General features: G+C 42.2%; 1 protein-coding gene across 3 annotated transcripts in view; it reads right to left on the bottom strand.

Moving 5' to 3' along the window:
* The window catches only part of LDLRAD4 (low density lipoprotein receptor class A domain containing 4), a 368,920-nt gene that overhangs the window by 286,401 nt on the left and 67,326 nt on the right, over window positions 1-15,193 (bottom strand). Inside the window, exon 1 of one of the 3 annotated variants that reach the window (XM_064150274.1) lies at window positions 12,427-12,472. The exons of the other annotated variants lie outside the window; for them this stretch is intronic. The gene's annotated coding sequence lies outside the window, so the exon portion shown is untranslated. Of the gene's footprint in view, window positions 1-12,426; window positions 12,473-15,193 lie in introns of those variants that run through there. 3 annotated transcript variants of the gene reach the window in all.

The following is a 15,193-nucleotide window of genomic DNA, read 5'->3' as shown; positions in this document are numbered from 1 at the left end:
TGGACGTGGCACTTGGTGCCATGGTCTAGCCTTGAGCTCTGTGGTAAAGGGTTGGACTTGATGATCTGTGAGGTCTCTTCCAACCTTGGTGTTACTGTGATCCAATATTCATCTCAACCTGTGCCTTTTAAAGTTGTCCCACAACTGAGACACTTCAAAAAACAACTTCAGCTGCTTCAGAAGTAGTTCCTAGCTTTTTTCTCTGAATCACCTGAGCTCTGCACATCCCACTTCTCAGTGAAAACTGAATTTGTCACATAATTAACTGAGTTTGTAATCTGCAGGCTGTAATAGAGATTAAAATTATCATTATTATATGTGATATAGAATAGAATATATAGGATATAATTATCTGTAGTATTATATGTAGTATTAGCTACTATGTATTGTATTATCTATATTGTGGCCTTCCAGTAGCTGAAGGGGGCCTACAGGAAAGCTGGGGAGGGACGTTTTAGGCTGTCAGGTGGTGATAGGACTAGAGGGAATGGAGCAAAACTAGAAGTGGGGAGATTCAGATTGGATGTTAGGAAGAAGTTATTCACCATGAGGGTGGTGAGACACTGAAAGAGGTTGCCCAGGGAGGTGGCAGAAGCCAAATCCCTGAAGGTTTTTAAGGCCAGGCTGGATCGGGCTCTGAGCAACCTGATCTAGTGGGAGGTGTCCCTGGCCATGGCAAGGGGCAAGGAATGAAGGAATGATCCTGGAGGTCTCAAGTTGTGCCAGGGACACCTCCCACTGGATGTTAGGAGGAAGTTGTTGGGAAGTTCTTCACAGAGAGAATGAATTGCCATTGGAATGGGCTGCCCAGGGAGGTGGTGGAGTCACCATCCCTAGAGGTCTTCAAGAAAAGCCTGGATGAGGCACTTAGTGTCATGGTCTAGATGACTGGATAGATCTTGGTGCTAGGTTGGACTGGGTGATCTTGGTGGCAAATATTAAGGTTTCATTTATAATTGATTGATGCAGATTATCACCTCCTGTGGCCACTGCAGACTAAATTGGTTTTCTGTTATTAATGATTACAAACAAAAAGGTGGTTATCAACTATCATGAGCTTTCCTCTAAAAGATGTAGAGCCGATAATTAACAAGGTAGCAGCAGACTGTGTGCTGGCAACTGCTTGCTGGGTCATTAATAAAATCATTTGTGTGTTATTTGTGCCTGATTATAAATCTCAATAACAACCAAAATGTTCTTTTCTCACCTCCATGTCTGGTCTGCAGCAGTAGGGAAAAAAAAAGTACTGAAGATGTTTTGTGTAGGCAACCGAAGAAAATGTCTGGAAGAGTTAATACTGAGATTGGCTTTTGTTTAACCAAAGCAAAGAGAGAAGTGCTGCATTTCCCTAATAACTCCCAATCATAATGCTTAGAGAAGAGGGAAGATAATTTACCAGGTGTACACATAATCTTTGCTGAATTACCAAAACACTGCAATGAAAAGAGGAAGCTGATGAAATGCAGGGGGGAAAAAAGCACACCCCTATGTAGGCAAAGCAGCACATAGTTTAGCTTAACAAGGGAGGTAGTTGAGGCCTCATCCCTGGAGATATTCCAGGTGAGGATCCACAGGGTTCCAGGTAACCTGATCTAGTTGAGGATGCCCCTACTGACTGCAGAGAGGGCTGGACTAGATGAGCTTTGGAGGTCCCTTCCAGCCCAGATCATTCCACGATTAACAACATGGGAAATGAATAAGGAACCTGGATCAGTCAGGTCCTGGAAGAGCGAAGTTTTCCTGGAGTACACTTAGGGTTACCAAATGGCCTAGGTTAGGTATAAGTGACCTACTTTGGTTACACCCAAATATTGCATTTTGGATGTGCTGCCTTGCTAGTAAAGGGTACAACTACCACGATAACTGCTGTGTCCATACCCACACTACTACTGTAAATTCAAACCCTTTTCAGCATCTTTGCTTTCACAGCTAGCAGCTCGATGCTACAGTTGGAGGGTTGAGGGCTTTCACTGAATTTAGTCTCCTGTTAATTGTGTTTGGCCTCCCATTAAGGCACCACTCTTCAAAAATCCCAAGAGGTAAATATAAGTGGCATGGTCTTTCTGGCATCAGAGAGATAAGTAAGTTCATCCTGCTTTCCAATGCAGGAGTTAACAACAACTTCACCCCCCAAAATACACCATTTGACCTAATGTCTATAAATATCTGAGGGGTGGGTATCAAGTGAAGGGGGCACTCTTTTTGGTGGTGCACAGTAATAAGACAAGGAGCAACAGCTGCAAACTGGAACACAAAAGGTTTCACCTCAGTGTGAGGAGAAACTTCTTTCCAGTGAGGCTGACAGAGCACTGGAACAGGCTGCCCAGAGTCTCCTTCCCTGGAGACTTGCAAAACCTGCCTGGATGCATTCCTGTGTGGACTTCTCTAGTGGATCCTGCCTTGGCAGGGAGGTTAACCTCAATGATCTCTGGAGGCCCGTCCCAACCTCTAATATTCTGTGATTCTGTAATCACAGAGGGATCAGTGCTGGGCCCACTCCTTCTCAATATCTTTACTGATGATCTGGACCAGGCGATTGAGTCCAGCATCAGTAAGTTTGTTGGAAGGCAGGAGAGCCCTGCAGAGGGACTTTGACAGGTTGGATGGGTGGGCAGAAGCCAAGGGGATGAGAATTAACAAGGCCAAGTGCAGGGTTCTACACTTTGGCCACAACAACCTCAAGCTGCAATACAGGCTGGGGACAGAGGGGCTGGAGAGCAACCAGGCAGAAAGGCACCTGGGGGTGCTTGTAGACAGTAGCTGAACATGTGTCCAGGTGGCCAGGAGAACCAGTGGCATCCTGGTCTGGATCAGGAACAGTGTGGACAGCAGGACTAGGGAGGTTATTCTACCCCTGTACTCACCACTGGTCAGACCACACCTCGAGTACTGTGTCCAGCTCTGGGCTGGAACTGGATCTGGGCAGTATTTGGATCCAACTCCAGACACTGGAACATGTCCAGAGAAGGGCAACGAAGATGGTGAGGGGCCTGGAGCACAGCCCTGTGAGAAGGGGCTGAGGGAGCTGGGGGTATGCAGCCTGGAGAAGAGGAGGCTCAGGGCAGAGCTCATTGCTGCCTACAACTACCTGAAGGGAGGTTGTAGCCAGGTGGAGTTGGTCTCTTCTGCCAGGCACCCAGCAACAGAACAAGGGGACACAGTCTCAAGTTGTGCCAGGGCAGGTCTAGGCTGGATGTTAGGAGGAAGCTGTTGCCAGAGAGAGTGATTGGCATTGGAATGGGCTGCCCAGGGAGGTGGTGGAGTTACTGTCCCTGAAGGCGTTCAAGACAAGCCTGGCTGAGGCACTCAGTGCCATGATCTAGTTGACTGGCTAGGGCTGGGTGCTAGGTTGGAGTGGATGATCTTGGAGGTCTCTTCCAACCTGCTTGATTCTATGATTCTAGTAAGATCTTTTATTTACTTCTGCTATAAATTAATGCCAGGCTTTATTCTGTGGTTGTTCTAAAACTGTAAACACTTTTAAATGTCATATTTACCAAACACTGAGGTGAACAACAGCTAAGGTCAAACTCATCTCCCTGTGAGACACTGTTCTTGGTGTACCAAGCAATGCTGAGCAATGTGAGTTATCCATTAGGGTATTCCAAGTGGACTGGACACTCCTAGGATAAGAAGGGGGTTTCTTCTCCTTAATTTTTAAGTTGTTTGCCTGTGTAAAAGCATGCAAGACTACAAAAATGATGCATTTCCCTTGCTTGCAGACTCCAAACTCTTCAGAAGGGTTGAGGCTGGATAAGGCCCAAGCCTTCATCTCTGCAAATGCCAGGGAACAGGCATTCTGGAGCAGTGGGAAATAGCACACTGGAGATGCTGGCTGCTCTTCCACTGGGTTTTCTGACAGCAGGAAACTTCAAAGACAGAGCATAAAGCACTAAGCAAGCACCCAAGTGCCTTGGAAACTGCATTTGGCAGCTGAAACTAGACAAATATCACAGAATGACCTTGCAAAGCACAGATCTCCTAAAGCCATGCTGTAAGGAGAGGAAGAGAGGTATCTACCCTTGATTTACATGTGCAAAGGACTGCCATGCAGGAAGTGCCATGCAGTTTGTGTGCTAGCTAAATCAGAATCACAGAACCATAGAATGCTTTGGGGTGGATGAGGTCATTAAAGGTCATCTAGTTCAACTCCCCTGCAGTGAGCAGGGACATCTTCAACTTCATCAGGTTGCTCAATGCCCTGTCCAGTCTGACCTGGAATGGTTCCAGGGGCACCTTTCATTTCTCAGGGCAACCTGTTTCACCATCCTCAAGGCAAAAAAAAAATTCTTCCTTCTATCTAAAGCTGTCTTCTTCTAGTTTAAAAGCCATCACCCCTTGTCTACCCTACAACAGGCCTTGCTAGAAAGACTGTGCCTCTCTTTCTGATAGGTCACTTTAAGTATTGAAAGGCTGCAACTAGATCTCCCCAGAGCCTTCTTTACTCTAGGCTGAACATCCCCAACTTTCCCAGCCTCTCCTCATAGGAGAAGTGCTACAGATCCCTAGGAACTGTTGTGGTCCTGCTCTGCACTCATTTCAACAAGTCTATGTCTTTCCCAGCATTGCTGGTAGGGTCTCAACAGAGCAGAGGGGCAAAATCACCTGCCTCAATCTGCTGGCCACAGAACTTTCAACAGGGAAGCAACTGCAGTCACCACAAATGGTGTCCCAAAGAGAAGGCGAGAAGAAAATGTGAACTTAAGATACCAAACTTGGAATGATCCACCCTTCAGCACTTCTTCCACTCTTCAGTAGCTCTCAGGAGTGGAAAAAACTAAACCAAACACACCTCAGTGACTCCGGATATTGGCTTTCCTAACTGAAATAAGCAAACAAAGATGGTGCATAGAAACAAGTGGCAAAGTACAGGCTTGAGAGATGAACTCTCACCCATCCTTTAGCTGCCTAGCACTGAAAAGACTGGTTGAACAGAAGACTGAGCATCACTAAAATATACTCAGAAGAGCTGACTCAAAATGCTTTTCCTTTTTAAGCAAGCGTTTAGAGAACAGACCATCCTGGTGAACCAGAGCTTCTAAACTAACCAAGTGGGGTCAAGGAACAGTTCTCTGGGAAGAACCAAAAAAGGAAACAAAAGGAGGAAGAGCATTTCCTCTTCGTAGAGCTTTGCTTCAGCCTGTAGAGCTGTCACTGTAGCAACGAGATAAACCTTTCCCCTCACAAAATAGGAAAAGTCTCTTCCTCACAACAGAAAAAAAGTCCAGCAAAAGCATCTAGAACTCACAGATGTGTGCTTGAAATTAAAACAGTTCACACATCCACAACAGACACACTCTTTATAAACAACTAAGTCAAGGATAAGAGGTTATCTATGAATACAAATGTCCAGCAAGGCACTAAAAATAGCTGACAAGTCTGCTATGTTGTGGTACTGCTAAAAGCCACTTGAAGACATTCCAACAGATTAGCAGTTATTATTTTAACAGATTAATATTTAAGTATATTCATATGCTAACATCTCAAAAGTTTAAGCTGTGATATGCATGTTTTATGGAAAGTGTTTAAGCACCACCAGCTCTCCAATAAAGCTGCCTAATGATAGGTAAGCTACTTCAAAGCACAGTTCAGTTGCATGCATTTTATTATTTCATGTTATGTACACAACTGAGACACTACACTCACCATGTTTCATGAATGAGATTAAATATTAAAAACATAAGAAGATTAAAAAAAAAAGTCCTAAGGTTTGGAATTGGAGGAGAGAGATGAACATTACTGCAAAAGCTATGTCATGTTATGTTGCATAAGTATAAAACTAATATAATGATAAGATAGGTATAGACATATGTATAAAACTAATATGATAATACATTGTTAGATTGGCTTATATATTATATTATGCATTATTATCACAGACTCACAGAATTATTGAGGCTGGCACAGACCTCTCTCAGATCAAGTCCAGCCTACAACCTAACATCACCGCAACTCTGTGATGGTTTGGGTGTTAGTCGCCCCCCAACACTTTGGAAAATCACCCAGACTAGATTTAGAGGCTCTGGAAATTGAATGAAGGTTTATGTTTACAGCTTAGCACAGGATACAAGCAGGTAGTTACAACACATACAGTTATATACAGAAATAGACAAGTTAAAAAGCAACACAGAAACACAGCAGCCCTCCCAGAAACCTGAATCCCCAGGAGGGGCTCCCAACCACCCTTCCACCTTCCTCCCACCACTCTACCTTACCCTAGATCTTGCTTTATGTTTAAGGTAGTTTTGAGGGTCATCCACAAGGGTTAGGAAGCAGATGGATTAGTCACACAGACGGCAGGTTAGGTTAGAGAGGTTAAGCCCCAGAGAGGCAGAGAGCGACTCTGTTATCTGTGTTTATGTCCTTGTTCTTATTCATCTCAGCAAGCCTATGAGTGAAGTAGACATCACCACTGTCTCCTTTTCACAGCCTGTAATCTAGTTCTTCTCACCAAAACATTCTAACAAGGCTCAAACCAGCACAATCTCCTAGAACAAGTCACCAAGTGCCTTAAACACTTCCAGGGTTCACAACTCCATCATCTTGCTGGGCAGTCTATTCCAGTGTCTAATTGCCCTTTCCATCTAATTACCCTTTCCTTTAGCTATAAAATTCAAAATTATACAAATAATGTTTTTTCTTTTCTTTTTTAAAGATCATAGCTGCATTTTTTTATCATTTAAAAATGTCCATCCCCTAGTGAGAATAACCACGAACTTTGCTTGGCAAATCCTCATGTGCAACCGCCAGTACTTGTTCCAAGAGGTGCAAATATCCTTCTTATCAGAAAGCAAAGGAAAAAGAGAAATTAAAGGAAAAGAAAAGGCTGGAAATGAGAGTGAGACAATACCCAGAACAGGTAACACATTTTGGGCAACACTGCAGTAGGCAAGAAATCTGCCAGCCATCCTAACTCAAAGAGCAGGTTTAAAGGCTTTAAATCTTTTAATCTTTCCTGTTGTCCAAACTAGACACCTTTGCCAGCCCTACTGCTTTTACCCATTAAACCAGGGGCTCTGAGATTGCAGACAGCAGGAGAAGTTTTGAGTGTGGAGCCCAGGCAAGAAAAGCTCCCTGGCTAACTCCAAGAGACGTGACCTTTAGAAAGCAGTTATTACTTGCCCTCTGCTCCTGGCTGCTTTGACACATTAGCACTCAGTGAGGTCTCCAGGCAGTGCTTTCTGAGCAGGGCCCATCCAGGCATGATGTGCACTTTCACACTGCATTAGCATATCCAGAAGAGCAACACTGCAGCCTGCAATGGCCTTTTCTTGTAGGACAGACTTGAAGTGTGAAGCAACTTTACTGACATTCTCACTGACATCCAGGAGCTCCTCTGCATAGCCAAAATTCATCATGTAAATTGATGTAATTCAGCATGTAAAACCTAGCACCAGAGAACCATAGATTCACTTGGACTGGAAAAGGCCTTTAGGATCATCAAGTCCAATCATTAACCCAGCACTGGCAAGTCCACCACCAAACCATTTCTTTCAGCACCACGCCTACAGATCTACTAAATGCCACCAGGGACAGTTACTCCACCACTGCCCTGGACAGCCTGTTCCAGAGCTCAGCAACCCTTTCAGGGAAGACATTTTTCTTGATGTCAGAACTAAGCCTACCTTGGTGAAAGCTGAGGCTGCTTTCTCTTCTCCTGTTGCTTTTAACTTGGGAGATGAGATCAACTCCCCATCTTGCTACAATCTCATTTCAGGTAGGGGACACAGTCTCAAGTTGTGCCAGGGGAAGTATAGGCTGGATGTTAGGAGGAAGTTCTTCACAGAGAGAGTGAATGGCATTGGAATGGGCTGCCCAGGGAGGTGGTGGAGGCACCGTCCCTGGAGGTCTTCAAGAAAAGACTGAATGAGGCACTTGGTGCCATGGTCTAGTTGACTGGATAGGGCTGGGTACTAGGTTGGACTGGATGCTCTTGGAGGTCTCTTCCAACCTGGTTGATTCTGTGTGTGTGTGTGATTCTGTGTGTAGTTGTAGAGAGCTAGAAGATATCCTCTGAGCCTCCTTTTCTCCATACTAAGCAATCCAGATTCCCACAGCCACTCTTCACAGGACTTTCTCCTCTAGGACTTTTTCTCACTGCCCTTCTTTGGACATGCTCCAGCCCCTCAATGTTTTTCTTGTAATGAGTGGCCCAAAACTAAACACTATATACTGAAGGCACTGATTTGTAAAGCAGCTTAACTATCAGTATTTTAACCTCTGGTTTATTCATAGCCTTATATTCTGAAGAGTCCATATTCTCAACTTTCTCCCTCTTAGTTTGCATTTTAAGGGGGTCTATATTCCACTTACGAGGTAAATGCTGAAGTTTAAAAACAATGTGAAGAGAAACCTTGCTTCTCATCTTACACCTGTACTGACCAGAAACAAGCCTGCTAAGGCAGTCAAACACAGGTGTACAGAAGGAGGGAATCTGGTCCAAAGAGTAACGTAACCCTTTGTGCAGACACAACCCAGCACAAGAAAGAGCTGATGAACTGATCTGAGAGATGGCTGTAATAGACTTTTTCCTCCATAACTGCCAACCAGCTTTGCACCCTATGTTTCTGGTGGTTACTGAATCCCGATTCCCCCACTGCTCTTTCAAGGTTACCTTCCCAACAAGGTAGGAGAGCTCAAATCATAAAACACAACCTACAGTTACATCAAACATTTCTGTAGCACAGCAGCTTGGGGTACAAAACAGATCCAGACCCAGCTCATTACCAATTACTGAAAAGAACTAGCTTACCAATTTTTGTAATGAAAACTTGTTTTTTTTTCCTCTTTCTTCTTTTATTACATACAGCAAATTAGCAGAAATTTAGGCTATAAGCCACCCTCAACAGCCCTTGCTCCTGTGCACTTCTGCAGATATCCAAGCGGCTTGGCTATTTTCTGAACCACACTGGAGGCCCTCCTGAGGAAAGGTGTGTTTCATCTCCACTGACACGGTTTTGTCAGCTCTAAGACACAACATAGCTCACTGCTTTAAAAACTAAGGATGAGAGGGATTCTTTGTCTTTCAAAGATTAGGCTAAGGAATTTGGTCTGGCAATTACAATTCTGAGACCTGCTCTTCCAGACCTGGACGTGGCTTTGTCCAGGATCAGCATTATGAGGAACCCAGGAGGTTTGGGGTTTTTTTTAACTAGTAGATGCTAAACAAGCCACAAGACTTTCATTCTACAAACAGAAGCAACCAGACTGAACTGACTACACCCCAAGTTTAACAGTATTTCACAAAGGACTCACACTAAGAATCCAGCAATTCAGTTCAATATTTTTATAACTAAGTCTCCCAGTATAAAACCCAACCTTTATTAAAAGGCATTTCTATCACCCTATCATAGCATAATTAATTTTACTCAGTGCTGCAGTCACAAAGAATAATGTTTCTATTATAAAAATCTTGGCTAATGTTACATAGAGAAACAAACTTTAACCTGCATACATCAATTCCAAAATAAGCACTGCAAGTTAATATTCCACCTTCTCTGTTCTGCATCTTTCTCTTTCGGGTTTAGCATTAAGTGATGAAGAAGTTGATCTCACCTATAAGACACAGCACTAGCACTGATCTATTCCCCCTTCAAAACACCAACAAAAGGAGCTGTAGGTCACTGAGCCAAAAAATTAAGTGCTGAGATGTACATCCAGTAACGTTACCCTTCACTAGCAGATATCCTGTGGAGAAAATAAATAAGCAAATACAACTCCAAACGTCTAGCCAAAAGCAAACACTCCAAAAAGAACAAGGTGAAATTCAGTCCCACTCTTCAGAGAGCAGGAGACCTCATTACAGCTTCCAACCAACCCTTCTGAGCCTCTGCTTGAGCATGGAGAGAACATGTGGAGAAAATTTATGGTATTTTATCATGGTTGGCTTGGGGGAAGGAAGAGGTTTCCCTGTGAGGTCAGGCACAGGAAATTATTAGCTTTTCTCTTCAGTTCTTTAACACACATTCTCTTCTACTGCCAACAGTGCAGTCATTCTGCCTACTGAGAGCTGTCTAGCCAAAGCAGTACTAAAGTAAGGTTAGCCTGCACCATGAACAAGCACTTCAGTGGAGGACACACCATTTTTTCCAGGTTTTAATATGACAAAGTCAAATTCTAGACCATACCTGAGCAAAAGGTTTGCATTTGATGAGCTTCAAGCTCTCTCTATATATGACAAACTGATGCAGTCTAAAGGAAAGCAGGGAACATTTGTAACTGTACTGTGCTTCCCTGCTACTACTATTAGTCTACTTCCCAGGCTCTTTCTTTAAGGGGGAAAGAAAGGGAGGAGAAGAGAAAGACTAAACAAATATTCCTCTTCTTATATTCCCCAATGAAATTCAAAGAGAAAGAGACTGTGTTGTAAAAATTAATGGCATTTTCTCAAAGCTCTGTTTGCAGTGTTCACAGCTCAGAAGTTATTCAACCAGCAGCTCAAGTCAGACCTGAACACAGATGCTAAGAACAGGACATCACCAACCTCATGGGAAAACAGCACTGGAAAACATTTTGGGGAAATGGAGGGGAGGAGGGAAGTTAACTAAAGTGAAAACAGAAAGATCAAACATATGCCACCATCCAGTTCATCCTCTTCTAAGCCCAGCAGGAATTTAAAAGAATTCCTGCATATTGAATTGGACAAAGCTGTGAGCAACTCTGCCCTCGTTTGAAGAGGATTTAGAATAATTGCTGTCAAAAAACCTGATAGCTTGAATGGCTGCAAGCAGAAAATCACAAGTGTCTGGTAGTGGCTGAAACAGAAAAAAGCTGAAAGGCATCATATGACTTGTCAGGTAGATACAGACAAAAAGGTGGAAATGTTTGTAACTATAATGTGCTCACTAGAAAAAAATATATATCTAGGCCTGGAGTCTTCTAACTTTTACAGGATGTATAAATGAGAATATTTATAATATATTAAACCAAGACTTTCTATTAATGCACTGAAGAACATCAGAGAGCAACAATCAAGGAATGATGAAATAGAACACATTATACTGAGCATCATCTAAGGAAGTGATGACAAATAATGAATTAGAACTTTTTAAACACTGGAGGGTTGAAGCCGAGGCACAAGAGAGAAAAAGAGAAAGCAGAGGATTAAAAAAATGAAATGGAAATATTCTGATCACCCAATTTTCCCTATTAGTATTTCAGCTATTTAATGCACTTACATTCAGACAGGAGACAAGTGATTCTCACTGCCTGCCAACCAAGACCATCAGATCTATAAATCCTTTTTTATTTTAATTCTCTTTTAAATATGAATTCCTTGCGAGATATTTCCCTTAGTACACAGTAATACAGCAATGTGCTTCTATACAGTTTGGCTTTGATCTCAAAGTTTGACAGGAATTCTTTACATCAGAGTTGTGTTTTAGCACAAACAGCTTTGAAAGATCCATCATTTTCCCACAGAATTCCAAGAGATACAAACTTTAGAACTTCTGGTTGACAAGACCAAACTTCAGCTGTATTGAAATGCAATCCAAACCTAGCATTTCATATCCCATCGAGAGGGTGGAAACGAAGCAAGACGATCAGGAGCAAGCTTCTGCACATATGAAAGCCGCCCCAGCAGCAGCACCACCAATTTCCTTAGATCACCTTACTGCCAAGTAGCTACACCCCCCTGAAAAACCAAACCCCAGCCAGACTGATCCCATTTTACTGGAGTTTTTCAGAGGACAAGGTCTTTGGCAGCAGTCTCTCAGAGCTCACACAAACACTAATTTTTCAAAAGAAAGGGGAAAAAGAAACATTGCTTTTGCAATTAGTAAATAGTTTGGTATAAAATATTCATGTACCATCAAAGGCCTGATTATTCAGAATCCTTCTTTGTTAGTGCTTCGAAATGGGAAGTTCATTTTGCACCAGCTGATGACTGTTAGAAAAGTCAGCAGCTGAAAACTTAAATGAAAGTGAACTGCACTTTCAGTGCAGCTCTAGTTTCATCCTCAAAACTACAGCTAGCAATTTTAGAACAAATACCTTATGCTAGAACACAAACTCTTCATCTTCCGAGGTTATTCCTCAGTGTCACTGCATTTTATAAACACTGTTAATGCAAAACACTGTCAGTGCCTGGCAGAGGCTGCTGTGATAACCTGGAACACTTCGCCAGCACATGAGAGCTCAGCCAGCCCCCAAGAACTTCCCAGCAGTTGCAGTTTAATAAAACAAGAGTCATGCCCTGATGGTCAAGGCTTGATTTAAGAAAACAGTAAAACACATGTGCAAGGGTTTCTCTGAGGTTTGGGTTAAGAAAAAAAGCTATAAAAGGAAAAGAAGAAAAAAAGAGAGAGAAACTGGAAAAGCAAACAAATCAAAAGCACAGCTGAAAACTAGAAAGCTGGCAGCAGGGTGAGCTTTTAGATCAGAAGTGGAGAATTAAAGCAAGAGCATTCAAATGTACCTACGTACATCTCAAAGAGCCTCCTCAGAACCATGAAGCCTCCATCAAGTGATAATTTGTTGAGTGTGCTCTAGCACTGCAATTTGTATTTAATTACAGTTCCACAGCTATTCCTTATTTAAGCTATAATGCTCTCCAGGCAGAATGCATCTCAGGTGGTTTATTGCATACCAAGGGGATGAAAGCCATGCTTCTTCAATCATCAGAAGAGCAGCAAAATATCCTGGGCATTCACTGCTACATTAATGAAATGGCATTTTTGACTATTACTTTCACATAGTTTGACTGAAATTCATACATCAACACGAAATCAACAGAGACTTCATCAAAAGTTTCATTTGCATCTAGAGCCTAAGCCTGCAATAATGATTTAATACCACTGAAAATGTAATCAATTTCGTAGGTGATAAAGAAGGGGGCAAAGGTAATATTCCCATAAAGGCACAGCAAGTGCCACATGCAATCCTTTGGGATTCTTTAGACCTTGCTCCACTAGATACCTAGGGTCTACCTAATCAAATAACTTTAGACAACAGCCGTAACTGGATGCCCCAGGAACACATCAGTCTGTGCACGGATAGAAAGCATACCCCACTTTTTCACTGACCAGTGCCTTAGGGATCTATTAAGCCTTGAAGCACGAGATTTTGTGGTCCTTCCAATGAAAATGCCATTTTTATGGTATTTGCATTCTTGTTAGTGTTTCCAAGTGTGATCTCTGTCAGTGAGGATGTAACCCCCACGTGAACACATACTAGCTAGGGAAAATACTCCTTGTACAAATGAATGCATTCACCTGATCAGTTACCCAAAATTAAAACAGCTTTTAAAAATGATGAAAACTTCCAAGCTCAGGAAAAAAAACCCTCACATGGCATTTTGAGGTTCCTTAAACTGAAGCCTTCTAAAATTCACATGCACTGTGGAACCACTTCAAAGGTGTCATGAAAGCCTAGTCCAGGTTGTATGCCACATCCCTGGAAACGTTTCAAGTGAGGTTGGACAGAGCTTTAAGCAACCTGCTCTAATTATAGATGTCTCTGCTCACTGTGCAGGGGTTGGAGTAGATGACCTTTAAAGGTCCCTTCCAACCCAAACCGTCCTATGGTTCTGTGGTTCTATGCTCAACCCCTTATGTAAAGACCTCCTATGTGCTGTCACATTCAGGATGCTGGATCTCCTCACTTGTGTGCAAACACGTGTCCTCCTGAATTAGCTTAGACAGAAAGGTAGAACCAGCTTGCTAGAGGGAAGGAGCCTAAATGGTGTTGACTTTTTCACATTTCAAATGCAAATTATTTATTCCACTACACAATGCCAAGTCATAAAAAAAAACCCCAAACCCAAAAAACAAACCACCCTAGCAGTCATATTCCCACAGCTAACCCTTTTACAAGCACAGAACAGAGCAACTAAATTAAAATGCAACCTAAAAATGCTATTTTCATACTGCAGGAAAGGAAAATAAAGTATAAACAAGTTTGTTTGCATAACAAAACCAAAAATAGTATTAAAAAGAAATTGCTTCTTCTAAACTGACTTCTGAATCCTTTTCTTTCCATGACCATCATAGAAATGGGTGCACATAATTCTAAACCAGTTATAAAACACTAAAAGCCATTTCTCATCAATAACCCTCTGTAATTTGTAACTATTAAAGACAGCATTTAAAATGCAATGGTAACATAGGTAGAAATTGTGTTAATCTATATATTTCTAAGTGTTATATTAAGGTTTAACCTCAAAGTTATGTCAATTGATACAGTAACAGTGAAACTGAATACATTTTAATGCTTATTTGAAAAAAAGAAAAGAGGGAGGAGGGGATAAAAAAGCTCAGCATCGTGGCCAGAAGTTTGGAAAGAAAATAGAAAGTTTTATTATGAAGGAAAGAAAATTTGGCTGCAAAAAGAATAGATAGGACAAAACAGGAACATGCCAAACTATCATAGTTTATCTTCACTTTCCACACAACCACTGTTTTCATTCATAGAATGGTTTGCGTTGGAAGGGACCTTAAAGATCATCTAGTTTCAACTCCCTGTCACTAGTAGGGACACCTTTCACTAGACCAGATTGCTCAAGGCCTCATCCAACCTGGCCTTGAGCACCTCCAGAAAGGGGACATCCACAGCCTCCCTGGGCAACCTGCTCCAATGTCTCACCACCCTGACTGTACAATTTTTCATAAGCAAGCAAACTGCATTTCCAAAGACAGAACAAAAGAGGACAGAAACTTTACCAGAAGTCATTAACTGAGCACAGGGAGAGGTAGTCAACCTTCCTGACATTGTGAATCTTCAGTAATTTGCTTCTGTTGCTTCTCCTCCCCCCAAAAATATGCGTGGCTATGAATCAATAATTCAGTTTTCATATCTATTTTAGAAGGACCAGATATAAAAGAGAGATTGAAATTTGCTGGGCCAACTGCAGGAAAGTTTTGCAGCCATACAGACCAGAATCACTCTTTTCTTTATCAACACTAAAGGAAGTGTTGAAGCTGCAAAGACTTTCATACCAAAAAACTACAAGCTGCTTTCTCAGCAGCAGTAATACCAGAGGCATGGCTGGCCCCAGAAACTGAGATGTGAAATTGACTTTTCAAAATGATCCTTTATGAAGAGCAAATTCCAGTTCTGCAATCCAGCAGTGAACACCAAACCTCACACCAAATCTAGGGGATGAGCTCTGTAATAGAGTTGAACATTTGTCTTCTGCAATCACGATGCCCTGGTGCTGTTAAGATTTACACTAATTAAACTGGAAAAGGTCACA

Source organism: Pogoniulus pusillus, chromosome 10 (genome assembly GCF_015220805.1).
Source record: "Pogoniulus pusillus isolate bPogPus1 chromosome 10, bPogPus1.pri, whole genome shotgun sequence".
Classification (NCBI taxonomy): Eukaryota; Metazoa; Chordata; class Aves; order Piciformes; family Lybiidae; genus Pogoniulus; species Pogoniulus pusillus.
Note: the sequence above shows the minus strand (reverse complement) of the source record. Positions and strands in the feature narration are given on the sequence as shown.